This window comes from Sciurus carolinensis, chromosome 15 (genome assembly GCF_902686445.1).
Source record: "Sciurus carolinensis chromosome 15, mSciCar1.2, whole genome shotgun sequence".
NCBI classification, from domain to species: domain Eukaryota; kingdom Metazoa; phylum Chordata; class Mammalia; order Rodentia; family Sciuridae; genus Sciurus; species Sciurus carolinensis.
In genome coordinates, this window is record NC_062227.1 from 33,236,649 (window position 1) to 33,245,914 (window position 9,266).

The 9,266-nt window shown below is 35.6% G+C and overlaps 1 long non-coding RNA gene across 1 annotated transcript; it reads right to left on the bottom strand.

Annotated features, from left to right (window-relative positions):
- Positions 1-247: 247 nt before the first annotated feature.
- On the bottom strand, positions 248-8,330 carry LOC124965493 (uncharacterized). Its single transcript, XR_007105186.1, has 3 exons — positions 8,159-8,330; positions 4,147-4,212; positions 248-480 (listed from the first exon to the last, which is right to left on the bottom strand). It is a non-coding gene; the product is annotated as an uncharacterized LOC124965493 (long non-coding RNA).
- Positions 8,331-9,266: the final 936 nt, after the last annotated feature.

Here is a 9,266-nt window from a genome sequence, read left to right on the forward strand (position 1 = left end):
ATGCTATGTCCCACAAGAACTGGTCAGAGGAAAGATAGTGACAGGGCCAGCAGGGCCAGCCATAATTGAATGGAGTATTTCTTCACCATATTGGGGAAAAGATGTTAATTGGCACATAACCTCTCATATTTGTTCACCAGATGCCAAAAATGGAAACAGTGACATTCTGAGTCAGGCATTAAATATTTATTCCTTCAGGAAATAACTTTTAACCAGAAATTACCTCCATTTCCTTAGTCAAGTCTCAACCCCGTACAGAGTTTCTCCTTAAACCTAGAGTATTTCTATTTCCTTCAACAATATTGGTTTATTCAGAAAAGATAATCTCTGACTTTTTGTTACCATATAGATATTTACCTGTTGCTGAGTTACAAAAGATATCTACTGCTCCTCATTTTCCTCTCCAAGAAAAACTTTCCAAAGAAGAGTATTTGTCATCTGTGTCTGTAGCTTTGAGTCATAGTTTTCATGTTTGGTTGTCTGATGAAATAGAACAGTAATTCCTGTTAGTACCTAATATTAGCCTCAGTATTTTCAATAATGTTAAAGACTATATGTACCCAAATCTCCATTATTTACTTATCTGTTACATTCAACTAGAAATAGTGATACAGGTGAAACAATATTTCTGTCTTTGAGAGGAACACATTTTTTCATAATGGTGAGAGTTGGAATTTAGAAACTTTCATCTCATGACCAACACAAATAAAGCAGTTATTAATGCTTTACAATGCTAACAATCAGAACTTACAGTTTTGATAGCCATCATACTCACTTCGTCGTCTTCAACACATGATTATGGCAAGGCAAGAACCAGTCACATAATTTACAGAGTCTGGTGCAAAGTGAAAATTTGAGGTCTATCATTCAAAAATTGGAAAAATTCCAAATCAGATAATAAAATCAAGCCTGAGCCTTTCTATGTTTGACTGCACAGATTTCATACCCACAAAGTTGGCCCTGGACAGAGTCGCCATATTGAGACAGGTCACTATTAAGACCCATTTCTGCTTAATTTTTCACTCATTCATATTATTTCATATTTTAATACCAATAAGTTCAAAGAAGTGTCAGTAAACACAGAATCCATGGACATGAACTTTTCTGCATGTTTTATAAATTACATAATAGCTTAATTAATAAGTTCAATGGTACTTTGGGTCAGACCATTTACAACAGGTTTTAATGTTTAATCAGTGATCCCCAAACTGTTGAACTCTTTTATTGTCCTAATAATTCCTCTTTCTGAAATCAGGTAATTAATATGGCAATCAACTTTAATACTGGGAAGCCAAGACACAGAGGTAGGAGGTAGAAGAGTTTTGAGAAACCAGTAGAACTGAGGACTTCCATATTGATATCTCATGAATGGATACAACAAAGACTCTATAAGACTACTGTAAATAACCGCCATACTTTGAATTTTTATGAGTCAGACACCATGATAAGCAATATTAACTCACTTAGTCCTCCCAACAACCCTATGAAATAAATATAGGAAGAGAAGGTATTCACAAAAGCAAAGTGAGTCACTTGAATGGACATCACAAAAAATTGCCATTGGGAACTAAATTGGTCACAATCCAGGCATACTTAAATAGGGTAACCAAAAGGCATTCATTATTGGGAGTATGTACAAGAGCGTGGGCAGATTTTTAGAGAAGGTAGTAAGGAATAATGCAGGGCCCTGTAAACCTATAAAAACAGAGGTTACCATGACCCACAAAAAGTAGCAGTGTATTCAAGACTTCCTGGCAGAAGATGTGGCCTCTATTAAAGGAATACAGCCAACTAGTGGTGACTTCACAGGGGAAGACCTGGGAAAATAAATGTTCAGACCATACTCTCTTCCTCCCTCAGATTTCCTAGGAGTGCCTTGCACTGACCAAACCCAACAAGAGGCCCCAAGGGAGTTAAATTATGTAGTACAGTGATTCTCAAAGATTAGTAAGCATCAGAATCACAGCAGAGGGTTGGGGGACTTTAGAACACAGTAATCTGTGTTCTAATAGCAATGGGGTAGGACCGAAAATTTGCATTTTCAATAAAACCCCAGGTGTTGCTGATGCTGCTGGTCTAGGAATCACACTTGGAAAACCACTGACTTAAAGTCAGCAAGTCAGTCTCTGTGAGCAGAAAGCAGGGTAGAGAAGGGTAGAGTGTACAATTGGAAGACATCCAACACAGGAACAATAGAAGTTGGTATGAGGACAAGGGACTTATTTATCATCAAAACAGCGCTTCTGACTGTTGTCCCTTTGTTTGTTCTCTTTCCCCCCTCTGTGAATGCTGAAAGCTTTATTTTGTTGCCTTGGTGAGAGCACATAGAAGCTTGAAATATTTGCAATGTACCTTCTAAATAGCCCCTTGAAAAACTCCAAACTTCCAACAATGTCTACTCTACAGTGCCAGTGACCAACCAGAATCGGTGCCTACAAGGAGAGTGTTGACAGAGTGGAGACTTTGGCTTTTCCTTTTACTACTATGTACAGGAGCATGCCATCCTCTCTGTCCGGGAAAATCTAGAAAGTTGACAGCTTCAATGCTAAATCTATGATAGATTCTCATGAATGAACTGACTATCAAAAGCATTATTAAGTTTTTGATGGGTGGGATCATCAATCAAGACTTGTAGTAACTGAAATATAAGGCTGAACTGAATGATCTCTCAGTTACAAAGCAGCTTGCTCTTACTACGTTTTCATTAAAGTCCAACAACGAGATTATATTAAAGATAATTGAATCCTTTCTAGCAAAGTAGAGACAGAATGTAAAACTAAAAGCTAAAATTTTACCCTTCTCTGTATAAACAAAGTCAAGCATGTCAGATTAATGAATGACTTACTTGGGAAAACTTGGAGACAAGGATTTAATGTGTATTTGATAGTGGAAAAGTTGTTTCCATTTCCTGGCAGAGATCTCAGAGCACCTAACTTACATGAAAAATGAAAAGTTCTCAAGAACTATGCAAAGCCATGATTATCTTATTTATTCCCTCAGGTACATAACATTAGCTTTTAGTTATCTACTTAATATACATAGTATTTTTATCTGTTTAATGGGATTTTATTATATTTTGAAAGATGTACACTTTTTATTCTGCTTAATGTGAGAAAACAAAAGCTGAATTCTGAAACAGATCATGTTTAAATCAGTTATTTAAATCAGAATCCTAGCTTCTGTACAACTTGGGGAAAGGGAAGTGGTAAACGTTAACTTGAAAATTCTACATTTGTTTACGGCAAATTTCTAAAGCTACACCTTAGAATTTTAAATCCAAATACCAATTTAAGAATCAAACCAAAGAATTATTCTACTCAGAAGATCATTACATCCTATTAGCCCTTTTAGTGTTCACAGTATTCATCTATGAAATTGGACTTAACATTGTGTTCTTCAAAAATCAGATAATGACCTAGCATGGTGGTACATGCTTGTAATCCCAGCAACTTGGGAAGATGAGACAGGAGGATCTCTACTGGAGGTCAGCCTGGGCAACTGAGCAAGATCCTGCCTCAAAATAAAAAGATCTGTGGTAGAGAACCCCTGGGTTTAATTCTCAGTACCAAAAAAAAAATCAGAAAATGGTCAAAATAATGCTGCATAAAATGGGCAAAGAATTAGTGCGTGTTCTTCCATTCAAAGAATAAATATTTACTTTTAAAATGCATTAAGGTAAACTATTTGGCCAAATAATAGAAATTAATTCAGCCCAAAGATGCACAATGTGAGACATTCTCCCACAAATTCATTCTCCCATTCCTGCAAAAACAGGTACTTTGCTCTAATTGCACAGGAACGGAAAGACCTTTGACACTGTTTGGGGCACCACAACCCCCAGTCATATGGAGGTCTCCATAGTGAGGCCAAAGCCTAGAGACAACAGAGGCTGCATAGATGCTATGAGACTGGCAACTGACATGAAGCACAGTGCCTGGGATATGTCAGCCTCTGGGCCGTTGTCTTTTTTCCAAGAGAACTGATCATGTGAATGAGGCATGAATTGGAAATAAAACCTCCAGGTAAAAATGATCGCAGGTTGGTTGGATAATAACATCATTTAAAAGAATAAAATCAATACTACTTGCTATAAAAAACTTCAAACATTTGAGAAGGCAATAAAGTGAAAAGTAAAAAGAACTTTACCCCTCTCTTCAGCTTCTAGTCACACTTCCCAGAGTAGTTTTTCTTTTGTACTCTTCCAGGCAATCTCTATGCAAATTAAAAAATGTAAATAAGAGTATTCTTTGATTATATACAAATGAGATCACAATTTAAATATTGCTCAATAAAATTTTTTTATTTAATGTATCTTAGAGATTTTTTATAATGGCATATGTTTATCTCCTGATGAATATTACTATTTAGATTGTAATTATCATATTTTAATTAATCAGTCCTCCATTGATGAACATTCAGGTTGTTTTTAGGTATTTCCTATTAAAAACCATTTACAATTGAAACAATATAGAAATACTTTTTCTCATCTTTCAGACTGGCAATACAAAAGTTTGAAAGCGTACTCTATTGGCAAGTCAGTCAGGAAACAGGCATTCTTGTACATTGCTGGCAGTAATGCAACATAATGCAATACTTATGGAGAAGAATCTCGGCATTATCTAGCAAAATTACATATATATTTGTCCATTGATCTAGCACTTTTATTTTTCAGAATTTATGCCAAAAATATACTTTCAAAAATGTAAATGTAAATGTTATGATAGATTACCCAGATCCCCTTTTTAAGACAGAGGCTAACGGTGACCTACTCATGAGTGTGGCAGTAGATGGCTCTCAACCAATATCCTATGAATTGCCTTTGGCTGAAAAGAGTGGCCTCCCAATCCACATCCAAGGACTATTCCATTTGGGGGTACAAGGAGTCTGTCCCCTTGCCTCAGGAAAGAAAAAATTTAAAGAGCCATCTGGCTCCAGAGTTCTCCATGGGACTGGTTGAGTCCTTGAGTGCAACTTCATTGCAGTTCAACTATTCCCAAGGCCCAATCCTTCTTCTTTCATTCCTTCAAAGATGTTAATCATGAAAGTGTTCACCAATAACTTCCTGCAGGAGCTCAAAATCTGTTTCCTAGGTAACTCAACTGGCCAGAATGGTCCAAGGAAGCAGACTCTAAATGAGGTTTTAGAGCTGGATTATCATCCGCTTAGCTGAATGAGGATCACATCACTGCTGGTAGGTGAAGCACTGAAAGTGCCTGACTTGCTTAAGTAGTACAATTGTTAAATCTTTTAGAGATGGTGAACTGCAACGGGACACCAGTGGAAAGGAAATGTACTGGCATTTGTAGTATCTCATGTTTTTGTTAGAAATACTAATAACACGGACAATGAAATCAAATGTTTTTTGTTGAGTACCATTGATGACATACTGGAAAAAAAATGGAACCAAAATTTTGAATAAATGGTATTTGCAAATTTTAACTACAAGATGTTGGAAAAGTAGAGAATTTTTCCCCTTTTATATCTCAAGCAAGGAGTTTCAGAGTGCTATTTCCCATGTGTGTTATGGATAGACCTTTCTATAGATGTCCCAAGGGGATAGGAAATAGGAGATTTGAAATCAGCTAGCTCAAAAATAAATACATGTTCTATGTTGAAGAATAGTTACAGGAAGTCTCGAGAGATGATGCTTGAGCATAGTTGCCATATTGTGATTGTTTTACAAATGCACTTCAGTCATTGATACCAAAATCTCTAAATGTTGACATGTATTGATTAAAACTTGCTTTAAGGCCAGAGGCATGGTACCTCCTTGTAAATAAAATCTTAATATTTTCACATAGAGCTGACTTCTATCCTATAATGCATATGAACCAGCTGATTGCGGTTGTGCATGCCTATAATTCCAGTAGCTCTGGAGGCTGAAGCAGGAAGATGGTGAGTTCAAAGCCAGCCTCAGCAACTTAGGAAGGCCCTAAGCAACTCAGCAAGACCCTGTCTCTAAACAGAATACAAAAAAGGGCTGGGGATGGGGTTTAGTGGTTAAGTGCCCATGGGTTCAATCCCTGGTACAAAAAATAATAATAATACATATGAACCATGGTGTTACAGAGAATTACCAGTATGAAATATGAATACTAAACTTAGTATAAATTTTTCTACAAAATTATCAATTCTGAAATATAAAGTGAAATAAATTTTGAGCCAGGTACAGTGGTGCACATCTATAATCCCAGTTACTAGGGAAGCTGAGGCAGGAGGATCACAAGATCAAAGCCAGACTTAGCAATTTAGCAAGGCCCTATTGCAAAATAAAATAACAAGGGCTGGGGTTGTGACTCAGAGGTAAAGCATCCCTAGATTCAATCTCCAGTATGGGAAAAAAAAAAAAAAAAGTAAGAAATCAACTTTGAAATTGATTGTTAATTCACATAAAATTACTTTTATAAACAAAGATATGTGCACTTGTTTTGTTATGAAGTTGCAACAGTGTACAGGAACTCTTATATTTCACAATTAAGTCAATATTTGTTATGCTTGATAAACTGAACAAAATAGCAAAATACACAGTATGAATAAATGTTTTACATTCTTCTTTTAATCAACAAAGCATCGAGCACATTATTGTGTTAAGTAAATTGCAATAACAAAAAGTAAAATTTAGGTTCTCTACTTATTATTCACTGTTTTCATATAAACTTTCTAATTTATAATAGGAAGATGAAATTTTAAAAACCCTTTGCCATAAAAGCAATTTAAATAGTGAATACCTAAAATAATGCACTATATTTTACTGCATTAAAATGCACACTTCAGTACAGTGAAGGACAGAAAAGGGGAATTAAGCAAAAAACCTAGAGGCATGAATGATAATAATAAATTGCTTAACTTCATGTTACAAAGCTAGAAAAAATAAAAGCTTTGATAATATCAATTACAATCTTTTGCACAGAAAAAAATGAAGTATTTAAGTAATTCTGTTCCTCCGCCCTTTTCCCTTTTTCAGCTATAGCTTGCCCAGTGATCTAAGATTATACCCTCTTCATTCTCTAGAGAACAGCATGAAAGTGCTTGTTTGAAAATAAAATGAGGGGTTGAAACCCTATACTTTAGAAGAGAGAATCAGTTACCTGACACCCAATACCTATCCTTGCTGTTAAGAATGTCAGTGTTTCACATGCCCCACTCAGGAAAGGAGTTGCTTCAGTACACGCTTCTGTGGCTTTATTCACTTTGGTTACACTTCAGGGAGTTTAATTTCATGCAAAGCTTTCAGATAGTGCTTTGCAGTGACAGGACCAAATCTGGGTACCTTAAACAGTAGTTGGAATTCAAGAAAAATGAAAGACACCTGGACTGCTAATGCTTGATCTAAACTTTGGCCTTGCCCTAGAGTTTAGGCTTCACTGAAAAGAAGCAAAATGTTGACATTTCTGGAAGTATTAATTAAAAATGTAAACATAATGGAATGAAAAATGATCTAGTTGCATTGGGTGGGGCATACATTATGACCATAAAGGGAAATGGCAATGAAAAGTGGATGTTGGAGATTTAACTAGCCTGAACTGAGTTCATGGAAGGCTTAAGGATCAGCCTCAGTGGGAAGATTGGTAAAACACCTGCCCTACTAGTCCACACATGAACAATGCGCTTATTTTCAAACAAAGAGCAGATAATGCTCAAGCTTTGGAAGGGGAGATCTATTTTTCAGAGAAAGTATGGACACCTGAAAGAAACACAAGGGGCATTGTGTTTAGGAATGAAACATGTGATCTAGGGAAATGCCAGTTTATCCAAGTTCTGGCTGGGTTACTGCTTTGTTAAGAGAAGGGACATATTTTTGAAACAACTGTGATTAAATGAGGTTTAATGTGCCTTTTTGTAATTACCTATAATTTTAAAAGATTACATTGTAGCTTGTAAGCCTGGTTAAAGAACAAATCAGGTGATCTTTTTAAAAAATATCTCATGTGTTTTATTGTTTAGAATTTATCCCCAAATACAAAGGAACTCTTTTTTTCTGTTTACTAAGAGCAATTTTGTTCATTCACTTTGGTTTCTCTTTTGGTCTTTGGTTTCTCAACACAGCTATATCAACATCAGTTATTTAACATTTCTCAAAATTCAGATAATCATACTAGTGATTGAAGAACCACCCTGCACAACTAGGATTTCAAAAAGAGAAACTGTCAGAACTTACCTATTTACTTTACTCCAAAGGATAGAACCTGCGTGAATCTTTCTTACACATTCAGAACTCAGAGAGGTGAAGACTCCCTTAATCACGAATTAACTCCAAGAATGGACACAGATTGTTAGTATTACTTTTTGAGCTTCATGCCATTTCTGAACAAGAGGACATTCTCCGAGTGGTTCCATCTGTAAATATGGGGAATTAATTATCCCCTGTAATTATTTTTAGTATTACTCTTTAGAGTTCATTCATGTTTACAAAAATTCAACAGTGTTTTGACCAGTCTTCTACTTATATTATTTCTCATATCCCACTCCTTTCTTCTTACTGAAGCATATAATTTAGTGTTCTTTCAGGAAGCAGTGACTTTTAAGCAGACAATATATCTCAGTTCTTAGACAACATTATTTAATTTTTGTATTCTGTTGATGCTGATGAGACATCTGTCATAAGAATGCCATGCATGTAAAAACAATCCATCTTTTCTCTCAAGACTGGAGGAAAACAATTAGAATTAAAGTAATTCTGAGGTTCCTTTTTTCTTTATCCAAAGGACAGAGATATTAACTTTAGATTCATTAATAAATGTGTTTTAAGAAAACCACTGAAATTAGCTACCAAACCAGCAAAGGAGGAGAGAAAAAACAAAATCAATTAAACCAATCAAAGGAAAATGAGAAGTGGTACATAAAAAAGGAAAACTAGAATAAATGAAGTACAAAATAAGACTATAAAAATAATTCAAAATATGTCAATAATCACTAATTTACCAGATATAAGATAGAGACTCCAAAATTATTACTTTCTTAAATCTGGTTAGGCACTGTTAATAAAAGACATTTTCTGAGAGCACAGAAAGGTTGAAAGAAATATTATAGAAAAATTTATACTAGGCACCCACTAACAAAATTAAAATCTGATGTAGCTAGTCACAGTGACACACACCTACAATCTTAGTGAGTCAGGAGGCTTTGGCTGGACGATCAGGAGGATCAAAACTTCGAGGCCAGCCTCAGCAATTTAGCAAGGCCCTAAGCAACTTAGCAAGACCCTGTCTCAAAATAAAAAATATGAAGGGCTGGGGATATAGTTCAGTGGTAAAGCACCCCTGGGT